This window comes from Pinus tabuliformis, chromosome 2_2 (assembly GCF_031772625.1).
Source record: "Pinus tabuliformis cultivar Carrire ecotype Pingquan chromosome 2_2, CPIR1, whole genome shotgun sequence".
NCBI classification, from domain to species: Eukaryota; Viridiplantae; Streptophyta; class Pinopsida; order Pinales; family Pinaceae; genus Pinus; species Pinus tabuliformis.
This window is the reverse complement of record NC_142300.1, coordinates 807,001,183-807,024,393: the sequence shown is the minus strand read 5'-3', so window position 1 is coordinate 807,024,393 and position 23,211 is coordinate 807,001,183. Positions and strand designations below refer to the sequence as shown.

General features: G+C 38.2%; 2 pseudogenes; both read right to left on the bottom strand.

The window, feature by feature from the left end:
* Nucleotides 1-234: 234 nt before the first annotated feature.
* Nucleotides 235-980, bottom strand: LOC149195414 (dnaJ protein ERDJ3B pseudogene; annotated as a pseudogene).
* Nucleotides 981-3,772: 2,792 nt separating this feature from the next.
* Nucleotides 3,773-4,516, bottom strand: LOC149195413 (dnaJ protein ERDJ3B pseudogene; annotated as a pseudogene).
* Between the last annotated feature and the right edge of the window lie 18,695 nt (nucleotides 4,517-23,211).

The following is a 23,211-nucleotide window of genomic DNA, read 5'->3' as shown; positions in this document are numbered from 1 at the left end:
AGGCCTCGCACTGTCATTATTTTGTTGGGAATCAAGTTATACAGGATACTAGAGGTAGCTCCACCTACTGTCATATATTTGATCTCTGTAAACCAATGCAACAAGACCATTTCCCAGGCCTGATGCAAGCCTAGAGCTTGCAATACCCAGGAACTTTTTTCTCTGCTATATACAAATGCATCATCATCATATGCCAAAATCAATTTCAATAATTGGCAAATTCGCACCATCTCATTTGAATATGAATCTCTAACAATCTGACAAAACTTTTGTTTCTCTAATATGCAATCATTGCGCAAAGACTTCTTTGATTTTTATTTTCTGTTCTTCTGTGAGGCTACTTGGGAACAAAACCTCATATGTCACCAATAAGTTCCCTTTATTTGTACTCAGATGTATGGGCATGCCCTCTCCTCGAATGCGCCTGACCTCTTTAGGTTTGGTGATTCCTTTGGAACCTACAGCCACTAAATGGCCAGTCAAGGTGAGGGATACTCTTCTCAAAACCAATAAGAGAATCCCGTAGCGAAATTGTAACTGTAGTGTGTAGGTCATTGCCGTCCCTTCTGAACCTTTCATGTGGTGCCATATAAATTTTAAACTTTAGATCACCAGCTTCTCCATCTACAGTAGGTTCCCCATCCTCAAAAAATACTATCTCCTGTCCATCGCGCATGCCGTTTTCAATATCAACAGTAATAAACTTGCCTTCTCATTCATACTTGACATTAGGGCACTCCTCACACACCTGTTGTGTGATTTGCTGAAACATTCCAGGGCCGATCTACTTGTGATAAACCTCATTTCTGCAATTACCTTGTCTTTTACCAGGAGTTGGCTTCACGACATTCTTTTCAAAGCTACTGGTTTCTTAATCTTCTTTTCAACCTGCATTATGTTAAAACGGTGTTCAATATACGACATAAACAAACGGTGTTTATATACCCACAACGTTTCATTCTTTCAACTGGATTTTCCATTATTACGGATCGATTTTCATGGTTCATACATCTTTACAATGGCATCACTCATTTAACGCCTCCATATGATTACCATTTAAATGATGTATCAACTCTGCGTTTCTTTTACAATGGAATTCGCTTATTAACAGAAGAAATGGTTTGAAAAAAACACAATCAAACAACTTACTACTCATCGAAGCTTCCACGTTTCTGAAGGGGCTGCACCCATCTCTCTTGCTTGCCTAACTTTTAACACTGTCAACACACTGATTTCCAAACCTGGTTAACACTTCTCAGTCCATTGTTCCAGTTTTGTAAAGTACTCCTTGACCAAACTGCTCCAGTTGAGTCGACTGTGCATTTATAAGATCTGCATCTATTTAAATTGCAATGTTATTTTTTCACATCGCCATTTCAATCTTTATTACTGTTTCATTTGTCCATCGACAAGAAAATAGATTTGATTCAATTACAAATCCAGAAGATGCAAAATGCCAATTACTCCTATTTTATTTAAAATAACAAATTAATTAAATAAAATATTAAAAATTGTCACACCCCATTTTCTAACATATTTACAAATAAAAAATGCCCTTGATGCTCCTGCATCAGACTCCCCATGTAAGAAAATTCATGACCACCTGGTCATAAGTCTGGATATATCCTCCTGGATCCAAAATTTTATTTTGTAATATTTCCTTGCTTGTTAATTGCTCTATTGATGTTGTTATCTGATGTTGTTCTCCAGGTCTCCATATTTCGTGTTGTAATGCTCCACTTGCTCTGCTCTTGCAATATTTCGCCATCTTTCTTTTCTTGCTTCTCTTTTGTCTTACTGCTGCTGGTCTCTTCTGGGATTCTTTCATCATCAGTATTCTGATACTTTCAATCTCTTGGTCCAATAAATCTCCCGGCTGCTGAGCTAAGACGGCTTGATCAGTTTTTACTTTCTCTATCTGTATTGTCACTTGTTGACTTCTTGTTTCTTTACTTGTTTCTGTTCTGACTACCACCTGATCATCCATGCCCTCTTGTCTTCTGGAACAGAAAACTTCTTCTCCCTTCATTTGACTGCTCGACTGAGTCAAATATTCTTCAACCCCTGCAATAACACCTGCATTCACAAAACACCTGTTAGAACAAAAATCATAAGGCCTTAGTGCCTTTTCTCCCTTTGCCAACATTTCAATATGCTGTCCTGAATTTCCCATCTCAACCAGCACATCAGTATGCTGATTCTCTCTACTCAAAGAATCCTCTGAAGAATTTTCAAGACTGTCAACCAGTCTTCCTCTCACATCATCTGCTTCCATGATATCTTTTTGCACTCGTTCACTGTACTGAACTCTTTCTTCTGCCATCTCTCTGTCATACTCCGAATTCTTCAACAAATATTCCAGCAATGCAATTTCTCCGTGGCATTGCTGAAGCATAACATCACCATCACTTACAGTCCCTGCATTCATATACAACTTGTCAGTTTGAAAACTACAAGTTTCAACAACCTTAACCGTTGGTTCATATACCAGCTCTTCCAGCTGATCCTCTTCTTCATTCACATGAACTTCCTCTTGTACTACAACAGTAAAAGCATCACTGCTTTCTTCTTCAAATTACTTATCTCCCATGCTTGTGACAGTTTCACAAGATTGCGCATCTTCTTCCGTAAAACCTGTAATCACATCACAATTGTCAGCTATAAAAATATACGGTTCTACATTATCCAGCTGATCTGGATCTGCCCAATAGTTCAAGAAATCATCAATGATCTCCTCCTCTGTTTCATCAATGGAAACCTCCTCTTCCAACTCAGCTGCTCTGAGTTCTTCCCGTCTCAACTGTACATCCATCATCTGCTCGAGCTTCTTCAGCTCTTCCGTTAACTTCATGTTTATCTGTCGATCTCTTTTCTGTTGTAGTCTCTGCCACTTCACTCTCTTCCTCATCAGCCAACCCTGTCTCTGGCCTCTCATATTCTCCTGCAACAACTCCATTAACAACTCAAGATGAATTGCAATCTCAGCTTTCTCTTTCTCATACTCCTCATCAGTCCACTGCTTCAATATGCCATTTGTCTTGGCATCTTTCTCCCTCATTCTACTGTGGCTTCTCTCTGAACCTCTGTTCTCTCCTTTATGACTTTCAGTAGTCATCTCATTCATCATGAGTTCCTTACCCATGAGTTGCACCAAGCCTCTGCAACAACTAACTCTTCTGGTGCCACTTACCTCACCAATCCCTTCCTCCGGATCTGGTCTCTTGGTAATCACTGGTCCTCTGCTGGAACCTTCTAAGCATTTCTCCACTGCTCCTTCAGGCTTATCACATCTGCAACTTTTAAGAACACACGTGTTCTTTTCATTCAAACTCTGTTGAATCTTCAGGTTCTGCCACACACCTAGAATCCTTTGTTGAACTCCTTCATCACCGCACTTCATCTGTGATATGCTTCTTCCTGCTGAGATTTCTCTACTATGCCTGCAACGAAATTCTACAAATAGTCTTCAAACCAGAGTTAAATATCAACTACACAATCTCACCTTTCAAGATCCTGTTGATCTTACTTCCTCCCTCAACTGCACTTGCCTCCCTATTCTGCAATATTCATCAGTCTCAAAATCTCATCTTAACACATGCAATTAATGTAACTGAAAAATTATATATCCACACAAAGCTATTTCAGCTCTGATACCAAATGATGCAAGCCTAGACCTTGCAATACCTAGGAACTTTTTTCTCTGCTATATACAAATGCATCCTCATCATATGCCCAAATCAATTTCAATAATTGGAAAATTCACACCATCTCATTTGAATATGAATCTCTAACAATCTGACAAAACTTTTGTTTCTCTAATATGAAATCATTGCGCAAAGACTTCTTTGATTTTTCTTTTTTGTTCTTCTGTGAGACTACTTGGGAACAAAACCTCTTATGTCACCAATAAGTTCCCTTTATTTGTACTCAGATGTATGGGCATGCCCTCTCCTCGAATGCACATGACCTCTTTAGGTTTGGTGATTCCTTTGGAACCTATAGCCACTAAATGGCCGTCAAGGTGAGGGATACTCTTCTCAAACCAACAAGAGAATCCCGCAGCGAAATTGTAACTGTAGTGTGTAGGTAATTGCCGTCCCTTCTGAACCTTTCATGTGGTGCCGTATAAATTTTAAACTTTAGATCACCAACTTCTCCATCTACAGTAGGTTCCCCATCCTCAAAAAATACTATCTCCTGTCCATCGCGCATGCCTTTTTCAATATCAACAGTAATAAACTCGCCTTCTCATTCATACTTGACATTAGGGCACTCCTCACACACCTGTTGTGTGATTTGCTGAAACATTCCAAGGCTGATCTGCTTGTGATAAACCTCATTTCTGCAATTACCTTGTCTTTTACCAGGAGCTGGCTTCACGACATTCTTTTCAAAGCTACTGGTTTCTTAAACTTCTTTTCAACCTGCATTATGTTAAAACGGTGTTCAATATACGACATAAACAAACGGTGTTTATATACCCACAACGTTTCATTCCTTCAACTGGATTTTCCATTATTACGGCTCGATTTCCATGGTTCATACATCTTTACAATGGCATCACTCATTTAACGCCTCCATACGATTACCATTTAAATGTTGTATCAACTCTGCGTTGATTTTACAATGGAATTCGCTTATTAACACAAGAACTGGTTTGAAAAAAACACAATCAAACAACTTACTGCTCACCGAAGCTTCCACCTTTCTGAAGGGGCTGCGCCCAACTCTCTCTGCTTGCCTAACTTTTAACGCTGTCAACACACTGATTTCCAAACCTGGTTAACACTTCTCAATCCACTGTTCCAGTTTTATAAAGTACTCCTCGGCCGAACTGCTCCAGTTGAGTCGACTGTGCATTTATAAGATCTGCATCTATTTAAATTGCAATGTTATTTCTTCACATCGCCATTTCAATCTTTATTACTGTTTCATTTGTCCATCGACAAGAAAATAGATTTGGTTCAATTACAAATCCAGAAGATGCAAAATGCCAATTACTACATAAGAAAGACCAATTTCATTACTGCTTCCTGTCCTACAGCATCGATTCACTGAATTTGAATCGATTTTTCAACGTTTTCACCGATCTCTGTTCAATAGCTAAGCCTGAACGCTTTTTGGTTCTCTCGAAACTCAAGAATTCATACTAGCACTCTCCTTTGTACTTTTATTGCTGTCCATCAAACTATAGATCGACAACCAAATTACTGGACAGACTTAGATTTAACAATACTTTTTATCAATTGCCATATCGTTAGTAATAACTTATGTGCAGAGCTACCAAACATATTCACATAAATCGAATTCAGTTCTGCCCAAGACTTATGTTTTGTGGCTTCAGGCGCTCAGTAAATAGCATTTGCTGCAATTGATTATATTTAAGAGGACTGGCTCAATCTTAAAATTACAATCACCATTCTTGCAGAGATTATATTCAATTCCATCCATAAACACTCAGCTAAGGCGCATGATCCAACTCTCAATTACAAATTGAACAAAGATTTCCCAATTAACCAAAACATATATAATCTGAAACAAAACAATAACTTACAAACTTTTACTGGGCAGATATTTCAATTTTGTGGCCCCTTTACAATTGCCGAAGGCTTACAGCCTTGTAGTTCAAGCCTACTCTCAATCTCCATGTGTTTTTCTCTCAAAACCCCTTCCTATTTATACAATTTTTAAAAATAATCGAATTTAATGCTCAATCCCCTTAATATCTCAATATCACTAAAATATCTCAACAAATCCTATTATCTAGAATCTTATCCCTTTATATCCTTAACTACTCAAATTTCTCTCATATCCTTTTATTAATAAAAGGATATTTACAAAAATCCTCACTTTCTCCTATTTTATTTAAAATAACAAATTAATTAAATAAAATATTAAAAATTGTCACACCCCCTTTTCTAACATATTTACAAATAAAAAATGACCTTGATGCTCGTGCATCAAGACCAAGAAATTTGTCTTCCTTATGATTCTTCCTCATGGTAAGATGAAGATTGTGGCTACATCAATAACCTCTAGATAGGACTCGTCTCCATGACAATAATAGATGGACAAGGTCGTATAAGAGTATAAGACATCTTCACCTCACCCATAGGGATACCCCTACATTGTCAGATCAAGCACTCAATTGATCTAACCTCAGTTGTGCCTCTACCCACCGAACCGATCTACGGACGATCTGTTCTAGAGAATGATGAAATTAAGAGGAAGATTCAAGAACTGTTGCAGAAAGGGAGCATCAGGTCAAGTTCATCGCCCTGTGGAAGCCTAATCATCTTGGTACAGAAGAAATATGACACATGCAGACTCTGTATTGACTATTAGGTGCTGAATAAGAGTACTGCTCGAAAAAGGTATCCAATCTGATGGATTGATGACCTCTTGGACCAGCTCAAGGCAGCCAAATATTTTAGCAAGATTGACTAAGTGCCAATTTAACCCTATGATGTGTGGAAGAATGCTTTCAAATTCAAGGAGGGCCTTTTCGAATGGCTGGTGATGCCTTTTGGGTTGACGAATGGCCGTGCAACCTTCATGCGGCTTATAGATGACATCTTGTGGCCCTTTACCAACTCGTTCATGGTAGTTTACTTGGACAAAATCTTGATCTTCAGCTGGAGTTGGGAAGAGTACATATACCATATCTCACAAGTCCTCCAAACCTTGCGATAACACAAATTGTGTGCCAATTTGGAGAAATTCACTTTTGGTATGACCTAGGTTCAATATCTAGGGTACATCATAAATGAGATAGGTGTGCATGTGGAGCCATCCAAGATACAAGTTATTTGAGATTGGCCAACCCCAACCACTCTAATAGAGCTTCGTAGATTTCTTGGTTTTACCAACTTCTATCGTAGGTTCATGTTGGGATTCTCTCATATCACGTAGACTTTGAGTCAAGTCACCAAGGATAGAGATAAAGAAAAGTACTTTGGGTCTGAATCCCAACAGTAGACTTTTTTTGAGTTGAAGCATTGCCTATGCTCTACACTAATGCTCACATTATGATCCAAATGGACAATGGCATCAACCCATAGTATTCATCCACCCATGGAATTGACCCACGGTATTGTAAGTGGCATCCACTCATGGTATTTATCCAACCATGGTATTCATTCACCGATGGTATTTTTCCATGATATTGTGATATCCACCCATGGTATTCATTCACCCATGGAATTGACCCATGTTAACTCGACATCCACCCATTATATTCATTCACCCATGGTATTGTGACATCCACCCATGGTATTCATTCATCCATGGAATTGACCGGTGGTATTGTGACATATACCGATGGTACCCATGGAATTGACCTGTGGTATTGTAACTGAAAAATACTATAAGTAACAAGTTTCATTTTGTAAAAGGACAGTTTATCTGCCACAATGTAGTTCTTACAGTTATTCTCCATTTTAATAAAAAAATATTTGTGGTTTTGTTTATTGGGCATTCTCCTCTTTTTTTTTCTATCAATTTCAATTCCTCAGATCTTAGGGGTCTCCCCCATAAGATCCATTTCAATCTTTTAGATCTTGGGAGCCTCCCTTGAAGATCCGGACGAGTGGTATCAGAGCAACTTATGATTTTATTGGAATGAGGGTTTAATGAATATTTCAGTTTCAAATTTTTTGCAAAAATATTCAACAAACTTTAGGCACATGCAGCGACCTTGACATAGCACTTTCTTGGGCCAAGTAGCAAGATTTTTCATTTCATTTTTATGCAGGAATTATTTATTTATTTATTTTTATTTATTTTTATTTTTATTTTTTTTTCTTCTGGCAGCTAGTCTTCAGATCAGATCTGAAACATTTGGTGCAATATTTAAAAAAAAAAATAACAAATCTGTATTCCTTATGAAAAGATACAAAAATTCAGAAGACAAATTAGCCAAATTGGAGCTTGGATGAGGGAGATATCGTTGATTTTAAATCAGCTATGTTGTAGAATTTTTTTCTAATTACAACTAGTGGATGGTGACTATCCTATCATTTTTTGAAGTTTTTGTGCAGAATTTTAGAAAAAAAATTGTAGAACTGAGCTCCTCTTGAAAAATCGACCAATTTAAAAAAAATGGTTTGAATCGGAGTTCAGATGTGAGAGATATCACTGATTTAAAATCAACTATTTTTTTAGAACTTTTGTGACGACGGAAAAATTGCAGGGCGAATGTGATATTCTAAAGTGTCCAGATAAGGATATCCATCACATGGGAAGATGGAAAATGATCCTTATGCTTCGAAAAATAGGTTATAATAAATATTCTGAGTTATATTGACCGAGTTATGTCCATTTTAATTCTGGAGCAACATTTAGAGCGGGTTCTCGTTGGAGACATGCCCTCCCACCCCATATTAATAGGCACCTACTTCACATTCATCAGTTTCAGCATAGAAACATTTGGCTTGGGTTAGTTGGAGACGTTCCATCCCACCCTAGATTATGTAGGCACCTGCTACATCATCAACAACCAAAATCACATTTATGTTCAACCACAAAAAATCCTTGTCATCAAAGTCCATTTGCTAAGCCGGACACTGCTAGTATCATAGTTGGTCACAAGAACTACAGGGCATCTCTATCCTTGGATCTTCATTCATCATGGTTATAGGTTATCCACAAGCCCACACTTCATCAAAGTCCATTTTCTAGGCTGCACACTATCAGTATGTTAGGATATTCCGACACATAGGAAATAGTTAAGTACAACTTGGTCTAGTTTAGAGTTAGGTATAGAGTTAGGTAAAGTGTGTTTCTTTACCGTTGTACATTTTGTAACTTACAATCCGACGGTCACGATATGTAGTGATCCGACGGTTCATTCTCTCCTCGGTATTACCGACACTTGATCCGTGGCTTGACACCCGATTGGTCCATGAGTTCTATTTAAAGCGCATGGAGGGTCATTGTTCGGGTAATCCGTGCATGAGAGAAGCTTATGTAAATTTTCATTCTTTGATTAATAAATTGCCTGTAGTAGCCACGTTGGCGTAGGCCGTGGACTGTTTCCCTCTTTGAGGGTTTTAACCACGTCAAAATATTGGTGTATTGATCTGTGATCTGGTTGTGAGCGGTGTCCTTTTGGTGTTCTTTCTGAGGAACTTACCCTGTAAATTCCTACATGGTATCAGAGCTATTTGAGGGCTGCGTCCGTTGGTGATCCAAATCTGAAGCCGGTAGAACTGCATCTGACTGTCGTTTCCTAGATCTGTTGTTTCTGACTGCTTTCGGGCCGAGAGGACTGCTCTGTTGCGTTCGGAGCATCTGTTCCAGTGAGGAACCCCTTTCGTTTCACGCGAAAAGGTTTCCGGTAGCCCTAGCTGCGTCATTTTTCAGATCGGGAGGTATATAGTGTTTATTTGCAGTTTACTGTTTTTTTTCTCTCTGCTTATTTCGGTTTCGGTTTATTTAGCCTTTTTTTTAACCGGATCTATACCTTTCATTTCTGCGTATGCTCTTTGCCCTGCGACTCTGTGCGATCTGGGCAAATCAGAAACAGAAAGGAAGGATTTTTCTCATGCGTATGCTCTTTTCCCTGCACCTTAGTGTGATCTCGGAAAATCAGAAACATTGAGAAAAATATTTAGTTTTTCGGCTAAAGCTAACTTTGAGCCGCAAGGTTCATTTTTTTAATATATCTAGTTTTTTGGCTAAAGCTAACTTCGAGCCGCAAGGTTTGTTTTTCTTTGCATATTCGTGTTGGGTTTTGTGTTTTGTGTTTTGTAGGGAAAAAGAACTTTCTCAAGGCAAGCACGCAAACCAAGGCGCCCCCCCTCCCCCCCCCCCCTCTCTCTCTCTCTCTCTCAAATTTTTTGTATAGATCAATTGGTTCAAAGCTATTTTAAGAGAGTAGAGGTCTTGGGTTCAAGTCTCCATTTTGTGGGGGCGGATTTTTTCATTCCCGCACATTCGCGCACTTTGCCGGCAACTTCAACAATTTTTTTTCAAAAAGCCATAACTTCTTCATCCGGAAGCCTTTTTCAGAGCCGTTTTTTTTAAAACAGCCTAATTTTTCGAGATCTATCCATTGGAACACTTACTTTCAGCATCTTCAGCTTTAGTTTTTTTTTTTTAAATGGAAAGTCCATGCCAAGTCATTCTTGACAGCACTAACTACTTCCAATGGATAGCCTACATGGAAGATTTACTTAGAAGTAAAGGTCTCTACAGAATATCCATAGACCAAGAGAAGAAACCAAAAGATGAAGACAAGGCTGCAAAATGGGAAAATAGACAAGATCAAGCACGTGGTTTGATAGGGATGTCTATTTCTCCTGATCTTAGATTCCATATTGCAGAACTTGAGACTCCTCATGAAGCATTGGAAAAACTCACTAAAGTTTTTGGGATTAAAAATGAAATTAGAGCCCATCAACTTGAAAATGAGTTGCTTACATTGGATCCTAATAATTTTTCTTGCATTGAAGATTTCTTGTCCAAATTCAAGACCCTTAGATATCTTTTGGAAGGTGTTAAGGTTAAGAAAGAAGATAGTAACCTTATTTATTCCATCCTTACTAAGTTGGGACCAGCCTACTCTGTATTTGTTTCCACCTTAAATTCTACAAGGGAAGCTTTCATTTGTCAAGGAAAAGACTACAAGGCCCCTTCCTTTGACTCTTTTTGTGATTCTTTAATAAGAGAACAAGAAAAACTCTTACACCTTGGTCTTCTTAATCTTGGAAACTCTTCCACGAAAGCGTTAGCCGCCCAGCAGCAACCAAATTCAAAGAATCCTAAGAAGTCATATCCTAACAAGAATGGTCCTAAACCAACTCAGCCTCAAAATGAAAGATCATTTCAGCAAAATGATAAGACCAATAAAAGCAAATGGAAGAAGACTGATAGACATTGTAACTTTTGTAATTGAGATGGCCACTTAGAATCTAAATGCTTTAAGAAGATGGAAGCCTTGGAAGCCGCAATGAAGAAACATAACATCCATGTGGAGCATACTTCAACTTCAACTTCCGGAATGGCACTTTCTGCATCTCGTTGTCAATCATCTCAGTCTGGTTATGCATTAAATGTATCTTCTTCCTCTCCTTCTCATGAGTGGCTCATTGATTCTGGAGCCTCTTATCACATGGCCAAAAACCAAGCCATGTTTTCTTCTTTAAATGATTGTAACACCAAAAATATATATGTTGGTGATGATAGATCTCTTAATGTTGTCGGGACTGGAACTGTTCATCTAGACAATGGTCAGTTTAATGATGTATTATGTGTTCCAACCTTATCCTGCAACCTTCTATCTGTATATCAGATAACTCATTCAGGTGAAGGTAAAATTGTTGAATTTTCACCTCATGATGTTGTAATCAAGGATCTAAGAGATCCTAAACAGATTCTAGCTACTGGTATTGCTGATGATTCCACAAGGTTGTATAAGTTTCACAACTTTGGGTCATCAAATCTTCCCTCAGTATTTGTTGCTCATAATGATGAAGTGAGCAAACTTTGGCATGAGCGATTTGGTCACTTAAACTATCGCTCCCTTCAGCATCTATGTAAAGAAAATATGGTGACAGGTCTTCCTATGGTATCTTGCAGAGATGGTGTTTGTTCCGGATGTGTACTCGGAAAACATCATCGGGACAGTTTTGACAAACGTGCCTCTTGGCACGCCTCAGCCCCTTTACAGCTTGTGCACAGTGATTTATGTGGTCCACTTCCTGTTGCTTCATTCTCTGGCTGCAAGTATTTCTTAACTTTCATTGGTGATTTCTCCAGACGCACTTGGGTATACTTCTTAAAACTCAAGAGCGAAGTATATAACACATTTTTGGCCGTCAAAGCCTTTGTTGAAAAACAATCTGGACAACAAATTCTTAAGCTAAGAACTGATAATGGTGGAGAATATGTTAAAAACACATTCATCAACTTTTGCACCGAAAATGGAATTCAAATGCAACATACTGTTCCATACACTCCACAACAAAATGGTGTAGCTGAAAGGAAAAATCGCACCTTAAAGGAAATGGCTAATTGTATGCTGCAATCTAAAGGACTCAGTCTTAGTTTTTGGGCCGAAGCAATTAATTGTGCAAATTATATAATCAATCGCACTCCTACTAAGGTTCTAAAGAATATCACTCCAGAAGAAGCTTGGAGTTCCATTAAACCAGATGTAAGTCACTTTCGTGTTTTTGGAAGTGAAGCATGGGCCCATATTCCAGATGAAAAGCATAGAGCTTTAGAACCTAAGAGTGAGAAATGTACTTTTGTTGGATATTCTAAAGATGTAAAAGGTTATAGACTTATTCCATTTAAGTCCAAAAATGTTATCATTAGAAGAGATGTAAAATTTGATGAAAATAAATCGGCCTGCGAGCCTAGTCCGGCGGATGTGCCACCTCTTCCTATCTCTTCTACTTTTGAAAACATTTCTTCTTCAGATGATGAAAGTGAGGATGATAATCCTCCCCCACCTTCTCAGGATCCTCAACTTCCAAGATGGGTCCGTGCTACTCGGGATGCAGCAGGTGATCTTGCCGGTGATCCTACAGATCAGCGACGTACACGTTCTCAGTTTGAAAGAGCCTCTTCTTTACTGGCTCAAGCTCCAGTAAATCATGATCCTGACACTTTTGCAGAAGCTTCAGGCCATCCACATTGGGAAGCAGCTATGAATGAAGAATATCATTCATTGTTGGCAAATGATACATGGGATCTTGTTCCTCTACCAAAGGGATGCAAACTTGTTAGATGTAAATGGGTTTACAGAACCAAGTATGGACCAGATGGGAAAGTTGATAAACATAAAGCTCGTCTTGTTGCTAAGGGCTTTTCACAGGTTGAAGGCATTGACTACACTGAAACCTTCTCCCCTGTTGCCAAAATGAACTCTATCCGCCTTGTTCTTTCCCTTGCTGCCTCTTTAAAATGGGAAGTCCATCAGATGGATGTTAAATCTGCCTTCTTGCATGGGGACTTGCAGGAAGAAATCTATATGGAACAACCCATTGGCTTCATACAAACAAACTCCAGCCTTGTTTTTCGAATTAAGAAATCCCTTTATGGTCTCAAGCAAGCTCCTCGGGCTTGGTATGCCAAAATGGATAGCTTTCTTTTAGAATCTGGCTTTTCTAGGTGTTATTCTGACAATACTGTCTACACCAAGAAAGTGGGCAACTCTCTTATCATCCTTGTTCTTTATGTTGATGATCTTATTCTTACTGGTAGTGATCCCAACCTTATAAACCATGTGAAGTCCAGCCTTAAAAAGAAATTTGAAATGACAGACTTAGGACACTTACACTATTTTCTCGGTCTTCAAGTCTTGCAATCCAAGGAGGGTATTTTCCTTTCCCAGTCCAAGTATGCTTGTGATATTCTTCGTCATTTTCACATGGAAGACTGTAAGCCAGCCCCTTCTCCCTTTCAGTCTGGAGTCAAACTTTCAGTCTCTTGTACTTCTCCTGAAGTTGATGCTACCTTATACCGTCAACTTGTAGGAAAACTCTTGTATTTAACCCATACTCGTCCTGACCTTTCCTTTGATGTTGGCCTTGTTGCTCGTTTTATGCAAAACCCCCGTGAAAGTCATTGGAAAGCAACTAAAAGAATACTTCGTTATGTTTGAGGTACAATACAGTTTGGGATTCATTACAGTGCCAAAGCAGCTCCTCTATTAGTTGGTTTCACTGATTCTGATTGGGCTGGTGACCCTGATGATCGGAAGTCTACTGCCGGTTATGTCTTCACTCTTGGTTCAGGACATATTACATGGGCTTGTAAGAAACAGGCTGCCATTTCTCTTTCGTCAGCAGAAGCAGAGTATCGTGGTGCCGTGGAAGCTAGGAAGGAAGCCTTGTGGCTTTGTCAGATCCTATCAGAGTTTGGCTTTGAGCAGTAGCATCCAACCACACTTTGGTGTGATAATCAAAGTGCCATTCAGCTATGCAAAGATCCAGTCCAGCATCAGCGCAGCAAACACATTGAACTACACATGCACTTCATCAGAAATCTCATTCATGACCATGTTCTTGAAGTGCAATATTGTTCAACAGATGATCAGGTTGCAGACATCTTCACAAAGGCTCTCACAGAGGCGAAGTTCACTAAACTTCGATATATGCTTGGAGTTCAGGAAGTTGTCACTAAGGGGGGATAGGCTCTAGTGCCTCCTTCCTTCTCCTATTGTGTCATATTTGTAAATCCTTCAATCCTATCCCAAGTTGTTCTTAAGGGGGGATGTTAGGATATTCTGACACATAGGAAATAGTTAAGTACAACTTGGTCTAGTTTAGAGTTAGGTATAGAGTTAGGTAAAGTGTGTTTCTTTACCGTTGTACATTTTGTAACTTACAATCCGACGGTCACGATATGTAGTGATCCGACGGTTCATTCTCTCCTCGGTATTACGACACTTGATCCGTGGCTTGACACCCGATTGGTCCATGATTTCTATTTAAAGCGCATGGAGGGTCATTGTTCGGGTAATCCGTGCATGAGAGAAGCTTATGTAAATTTTCATTCTTTGATTAATAAATTGCCTGTAGTAGCCACATTGGCGCAGGCCGTGGACTGTTTCCCTCTTTGAGGGTTTTAACCACATCAAAATACTGGTGTATTGATCTGTGATCTGGTTGTGAGCGGTGTCCTTTTGGTGTTCTTTCTGAGGAACTTACCCTGTAAATTCCTACACAGTATCACAGTTGGTCACAAGCATTACATGGTATCTCTATCCCCGGATCTTGGTTCATCATGGTTATGGGTTAACCACAGAAAACCATTCTCTTCAGTGGCTCTTCATATCCAACAAAGGCTTCACAGGAGGGAACTTCACGCAGTGGAGACCATTGCTTCTTAAGGAGGGAGGAATGATCCAAATGCAAAATGGCATCAACCCATGGTATTCATCCACCCATGGAATTTAGCCATGGTATTGTAAGTGGCATCCACTCATGGTATTTATCCACCCATGGCATTGTAAGTGACATCCACCCATGGTATTTTCCCTTGATATTGTGACATCCACCCATGGTATTCATTCACCCATGGAATTGACCTATGTTATTGTGACATCCACCCATTGTATTCATTCACCTGTGGAACTAACCAATGGTATTGTGACATCCACCCTAGTATTCATTCACCCATGGAATTGACCCATGGTACTATGACATACACCCATGGTACCCATGGAATTGACCCGTGGTATTGTAACTGAAAAATACTATAAGTAACAAGTCACATTTTGTAAAAGGACAGTTCTTCTGCCACAATGTAGCTCTTATAGATATTCTCCATTTTATTAAAAAAAATATTTGTGGTTTTGTTTATTGGGTATTCTCCTCTTTTTATTCTAGCATTTCAATTTTTTGGATCTTGGGGTGCCTCTTCACCAAAATCCATTTCAATCTTTTAGATCTTGGGGGTCTCCCCGAAGATCCGAATCACATTATCAAACCTCCAACAACAATTTGAAATTGAGACATATGCCTCCGACTATGCTATTGGTGTAGTTCTTACCCAAGATGGGAATCCGTTCACATATCACAGTGAGACACTTCCAAATCAGTCTAAAAGTATCGCACTTATGAAAAATAGTTTTATTCTATTGTGCAACCTTTCTGACAATGGAGGCATCAAATTTTGGGTAAGGAAATGATCATCCACATAGATAACCAACCCCTACAGTTCATATAGACAAAAGGGAAGTTGTAGAATGATCGCCATCATAAATGGTCCACATGTTTGCAACAACTCCATTTGAACATAAATTGCAAAAATGGAAGCACCAATAATGTTGCATATTGTCTCAGCTGACCTCCAATCATGGCGCTGACCACTATGCTTGACTCTTGTGGATACAAGCTTTTAGGGTGACCGCATCTTTACAAAGGTGATCCAAAATTTGGCGACACCTACTAGATGCTCGTGGAAGGAAAGAAAGTTTCATATCTTCACCTCCATGGCACACTTTTATGCCACATGGGACACATTTGTGCTCTTACAAGCAAGCGTGCTAAGATTATTTAGGAATCACACTACAATTGGGTCATTGGACACTTCAGGGTAGAGAAAATAGTGGTAGTACTGGAAAAGTATTTTTATTGTTTGAACCTTTGACAATATGTTGGGAAGTACATCAGATATTGCATTGCGTGCACCATTACCAAACCAATAATCAAGAAGCAAGGCCTATATACTCTTCTGCCTATGCCTAGTTGTCCTTGGCAATCCATCTCCATGGATTACATGTCTAGCCTTCCTTATACTAAGCATGGCAATGACTACATGTTTGTGGTCATCGACAAATTCTCTAAGATGGCCATTTTGACGGCATGCAAGAAAAGTATCACAATAGAGGCCGATGCTAAGCTCTTTCTTGAATGAGTGTGTGTACATTTTTGGATCCCTCAGTCCATTATCTCAGATCTAGACAACATATTCTTAAGTGTATTTTGGTCAAGCCTCTAGTCGACACTCAATACCAATCTCATTAAGTCCATGACCTCCTATTCCCAAATTGATGGCCAAATTAAGGTCATCAACAGGATGATTAGGTACATTTTTTGCATGTACAACTCGAAGCATCCACACACATGGGATGAAAGTCTCCCTTATGTCCAACACAACTACAATAGAGCTCTCCATAGCTCCACTAGCCACATCCCTTTTCAGATGGGGTTGGGATTCTAGCCACTATGTCCAATTGATGTGGTCATATCGTTTGCATATACTCAAGTATATTCGTCTCATATCCATTACGAATCTAACCGATCTAACAAATTCATTTAGCACATTCAACACATCCACCAGTAGGTCCATTGTATATTAAACAAAGCCAATGTTAAGTATAAGCAACACCTTGATCAACATTGAGTGCCACACAAGTTCTAGGTGGCTGAAAAAGTTTGGTTACATTTGCGGAAGGAGGGCCTCATTGGTCCCCACTGTAGGCTTCACCCACTTTAATATGGGTCATACAACATCACCAAGGATATAGGGGAAAATGTCTTCGAGCTCAGCATTCCATCATTTCTTGGTCTACACCCAATATTCAATGTGGATCAATTTCGACCATACTTTCCTCCATTATTGGAAACATCTGATGTTGTGGAGCAGCTAACGCCAACAAATCTCAACTCAATTTGCATTGAGTAGGCCACATCGGACAGGATCATGGGAACATAGATTAAGAACGCTCACCTACAGAGAATCCTTCTATATCAAGTTGTCAAAACAGGCCAATGCCTTCACTAGGGAACGTGGTTCACCAGGGACCAGGCTCAACATAAATTTCCTCACCTCATGGAGGCTCTGAATGTAATGGGGACCATTTCTTCCTCAAGGGAGAGGAATGATCCAGATGGATATTGGTGGCCACCCTTCAAGTTTGAAGCAGACCCATAATCATAGGTAAGAGGATGTGGAAAATCTTGTAGTACTCAGAGATATCTTTCCAACAAGGTATTGTATGCGTGAAATAGAGATCATATGAAAAATTTACAACCACAGGAAGTTAGATGCCTAACTAACCCCAATGCGGCCCACAAACACTTGCCATTTCATCTCCCAGGGTTAGGGTTTTGGTTGTTGAGGGTTTTCCCTTGTTGTTCAATAATAAAAGGGCCCTTGAACCTCATTGTAACCTAGTTCAAAGGCATGTAGCCACCACATCTCTTCTCAGAGATAAGCTACCATTACCCGAGCTAGTTTATTTCCATTTTGTATGTAAGCATATTTCAGTTCATCAATATTAATGAAATTTTATTTTATTTCTACTGAATTTCTATGTTTATGTGTATAGCTATATTTTATTTCATTCTTGCAAAAGTATGGACCACTAATTTTTTCCACACTTCTAATCCCCAGAAGTAATGCATCAAACTGAGATCCTTCATCTCAAATTGAGAGGTAATCTTCCTCCTACATTAATCAATGATATTTTATGCTCCTATCTAAAATAAGTCATCAACATATAACAAGAATATCGCATGCTCACTTCTAAAAACCCTGTAGTAATGATTAGGATTGACATCACTCTTGGTGAAACCAAGACTCATCAGGTATCCATCAATATGATAATATCAAGCCCGAGATGCATGCTTGAGTATGTAAAAAACCTTCTTTAATCTGCAAGCATGAGACTTATTCTCATGTACCTCAAACACTCGAGGTTTCTCCATGTACAATTCTTCTTCAATCAATCCATTGAGGAAAGCAGTTATTACGTCCATGTGATGTAATTTCCAACCTATAATAGAAGTAATATAAATAATAGTTCTAATAGAAGTGTATCTAGCATCTAGAGCAAATGTATCTTCATAGTCCTCTCCCTCTTTGTGGGAGAACCCTCTTACAATGAATCTCTCTTTGTACATATCTATGATACCATATACCAAATGCTTAATATTGTAGACCCACTTAGAAATCACCACTAACTTCCCCTCAGGTCTTCACACAATTTACCATAAATCGTTCTTCATGATGGACTACTATTCATCCATCATGGCATCCTTCCTAACTTGCTGTCATATTGCCTCATTATAGTTTGATGGCTTAGAATCAATGATGTGACTCATCACTGCTACATATCTTGAGTACTTCTTAGGACATATGCTTTCCTTGAAGGTGCCCCAGGGAGCTGCATGCCCATTTATATCTTTTAATATACTTCAAACCCATGGAAACTTGTTCTTGGATTATGGAACAATGTGTTGAAAATACAAATAAGAAATGTTGAAAATAGCATCTAGAAATTCCAATTTAATTTGTCATTGAATTAAATTGTAATTCTTATCTCATAGAAACTTGTAAATAGTTAAATAAGTTTAATTAACTTAATTTGCTTATGAATTTCAAGTTGGAAGTATTTCTGTAGTCATGTATATGTTCTCCCTAAGCTTTAGGGGTCTAGAATGAGTTTATTGGAGTTGTAATTAGATAACCCAGTTTAATTGAATTATAGATAGTTAAACTAGTTGTAACTATTTGTGGAACTAGTAGAGGTCTAGTAGTGAGTTGGTGCACTAGTGGATCCTTCGTGCCATGCTAGCTAACTGAAGATTCACTGAAGAATAACTCATGCATGTTAGTTTAGAGGAATACCCAGTTGAGACTAGAGTGCAAGTATAGTGCACTATCATTTGTATAATCTTCCGAGTTGTACAAATGGTGCATAAAATCAGTTGAGAACCTATGTTTGGATTGCACAATTATAGAGTGAGGATTTCCCTTTCAATACGAGCTATTTGTCTCAGGAATTGTGCAAAGAATTAGAATATTGGGGGCTTGGAATGTTTTCTAAGTATTGGAAAAAGGAACTCAGTCACGTAGAGGATATAAAATATTTTTGTAGGCTGAGCTCAAGGTTGATTAGAGCATATTGTATTCATACAAATTCTTTGACCAAGGGCACAAGGAAATAGGGGCTTGGAGAGCTGTAGAATAGGCTAAGGATTTGGCTTGAGCTAGCTTGTGATATGAGAGTTGATTATACTTGTGCAGGGATTGTTCTTGTGAGAACAAGAATTGTATTTTCATCTCAGATTTCTGATTAATGCAATACATATAGTGGGGTTTTTAGCAGTGGATTTCCCTAGATACATCTTGTGTTATGTGCCATTGATTATCTCCCTCTTGTTAATTACCATTTTCATTGATGTTTATGAGCTTCCACAGTAAAGAGTAGAATATATTCTTTTGTTCTGTTTCAGAAAATTACAAGAGTTGTTGAATCAATAGGAAAAATATACATGGTATCAGAGCTAGATTTGTAGGGATTTCTACATGGTATCAGAGTAGGAATTGTTTGGGCAGAGATTTTACAGAGCAGGTTTGGAAATTTTTGTAAATTTTTTCAAAAACAAATAGAATATTTGGATTCCTTGTGGGAAAATATCCAAAAAAAAAAAATCATCTGGATCAAAGTTAGGATGAGGGAGATATCACCGATTTAAAATAAGTTCCTTTTTTGGAAAATTTTGTGACGGCAGGACTAATGAAAGAGATTAGTATGTGAGCCAAGAACCTATATGCTCTTGAGGTACAAGATGCATGCAAATCCTTGAGGAGCAAGGAAAAGGTTAGAGACATGGTGGTTCAGAGGGAGAGTGAATTAGCTCTGAACATGAATCCCTAAAAGAAGCCTTAGAAGTATTCTCAAACAATTGTGGAGCAGCCACAATTGGAGAAGCGGAGAGGAGACCGAGTGGAGAGATCCACTTAAGAAGATAAGAAGCAGTATCAAAAAATTATGGAGCAGCTAGAATTGGAGAAGGAGTGGTGGACACCAAGTGGAAGCATCCACTCATGTAGAAACCTCTAGTAGGGGGAAATTTCGAGCCAAGTGGGTAGAGGGAGCACATGCAACCATACCTCCAAGTGTCAGGTGGGACGATGTGAAGTGATAGTCCCAAGAGTGCTAAAATTGGGTAGGGTCCATTGAGAGGTTTTATCTCATGGATCATACCTTGCTATGGGAGCCCAAACTATGTAGTATCAAGAGGAATCAATAGCTATTGATGTAGTCAGAGATCAAAGAGATAGAGGCTAGAGTAGTCATATACTAACAAACACAAATAAGGGTTAAAAACAATAAGGAAAGGCAGAGTCAACATAAGAACAAAGTTTTTAGTGGACAGGGGCAATATCAGTTAGAGACTTTGATGACAGATGCATCATACTGAATCAGGTTGGATGTTTTTTAGTTTCAGGGGTTGTTGTAGCAACAACACTAGAGAAAAGTGTTGCATGCAAAACATTCTAAAGGTTGAGGATCAGGATCGAGTTGAGTTCCTTTCTTGTTGAGAGGGAGTTTTGAAAATAATAACAAGAAATGTTCAAAATAATATCTGTAAATTCCAATTTAATTTTTCCTTGAATTAAATTGTAATTCTTTCCTTATAGCAACTTGTAAATAGTTAATTAAGTTTAAGTAACTTAATTATCTTAGGAATTTCGAGTTGGAATTCTCTTTGTAGTCATGTATATGTTATCCCTATGTTTTCGGGTTCGAGATTGAGTTTATTGGAGTTGTAATTAGATAACCCAGTTCAACTAAGTTATGGACAGTTAAACTAGTTCTAATTGTTTGTGGAACTAGTAGAGGTCTAGTAGTGAGTCGGTGCACTAGTGCATCCTCAGTGCCACACCAAAAACTGAAGATTCACTCAAGAATAACTCATACATGTCAGTTCAGAGGAAGACCCAAATTAAAAAACCCTCTATTCGGTTAAATATAGGCTTGATCAAGCTATCATAATTATCTAAAAAGAAAGGAAAAAAAATTAAGTCTCTCGATACTTGTCTTTAACAGAATTATAAAATTTATTTATTCCACAAATAATTTTTATAAATATTCAAATATATTCCAAACTCAATTTTTTGAAATTTTATTTTATTTTACCTAAAAAAATAATTATAATAATATATAGATAACCTTTCATAAAAAAATGTTAACTTTGTTTTTTCAATTTTGAAATTCCTAAAAATGATAATTTTTTATTGTTTTGATCTTATATATAACATATTTTTATACTTAATGATTTTATAATTTTGTAATTTATAAATTTTCAATAAAAGTAAATCAAATTATAATAAATAAATAAATAAACAAGAAGCTAAGTTAAATTAAATTTTATAATATCATTATTTTAAAAATATTGTCACATGCACATCTAAATCTAGATTACTCAAATTCAAATTAGTTAACTAATGCTTTAAAATTTGTGATTTCCATAGTTTTTTATTATTTCAAAAATATATATTAAAAACCTATGTCAAGAGTAAAAAAATCTATATATACTTCACACTTGTGCAAACTGAGGACATAATTGATTGCAATCACATTTTACAAGTTGAGAGATATTTATAACTAGAGATACCATTGCATCCATTACAACTATATTAATTATACCTTACAACTATAATGACTACTGTTAGAACCTAAATTTGCCTTAGGTTGAAGGAAGGCAAAAATTAGGGTAACCACAAACCACGCTGAGTCTGGTAGCTAGCCCTACCAGAGAAGGAGAGGGCTCTCTTCTAGTCACGCTCAGCGAATGGATAGGAAAAATTGTCTCAGATGACTTACAATGCAATATTTACCTTAGGCTAGTAAGTTAAAGGGGATTTTGGAAAATATTTTATGAAGTGACCGAGCTTCTGGGATGTATATGGGACTGGCGCTTAGCAAAGAACAAAGAATCGAATATGAAGGCACAGATTATTCTGTGAGGTAAAGTAGGCGGCAAGCGCAACAATTTCGGCTTAAGGTAACGCGGAATGGAAAGATTGCTGAAGAGAGTGAAAAGGGCATGGTCGCATGGACCCTTTTCAACAGAAGAGTAACACTGCACATGAAATTTTCCCACACGCAGAGCAATATAAATTGAATTCTACCTAATCTCACTTAGAAAATTTCACTGAAATGAATTATGAAACATAACAAGATACATATGGAACATAAGAACACATTTGCTACACTCACAACCACAAGAATCTCATGAAACAGAGCCACTGCCTTTCATTAATTCTCTGTCAAAAATACACAGTGCAGAAATAGAGTTTCTTTCCCACAGTCTCCCGGAAGTTACAAGCCAGTCAACCTTTTGCAAATAACATGCATACAATATATAGAATGTGTGAGGAAGAGATAGAATGCCCAGGGGTTGGTAAGTTACTCAAATCATTACGAAAAGGAGATGGAGATCCAACCATCAACTACAGGTGCAATGTTCTCAAGCATGACATTTGCCTTGGATGACCCTTTGCATTCTTTTGCCACTTGGGTAGATGCCCATCTGGAGAGAAAACTCTTTAAATGCCTCCTTTGGTGCCAAAAAACCGAAGTGTAGATGACCGGGCCCGCTTGGAGAAGTCGCGACCCGAAATTTCACAAAACGGGAGCAAATTGGTAGTTTTTTTCCCATGTGCGCCACACCAAATTCTCTGTGCATCGGGCCACTTTGGAGCCTGTTTTGGGGCACTTGCATGTGTCCAAAATGTGCCCAAGTGGGCTTGTTGGAAAGCATTTCCTATCTAATTTCTAACCCCACTAGAAATTCTCAATTTGGTGCTCATTTACCCATCCAAATATTCATTTTCCCAAGACTGCTTTCTGTGTGTCAAAAAGGTGGCAAAGAGGCCATTTTTGGGTGTTTTTTGACCTTTAGGAGACCCAGATCTTGTCAAAATTTCTTGCATAGGCACCAATACTAGTATTTTTCG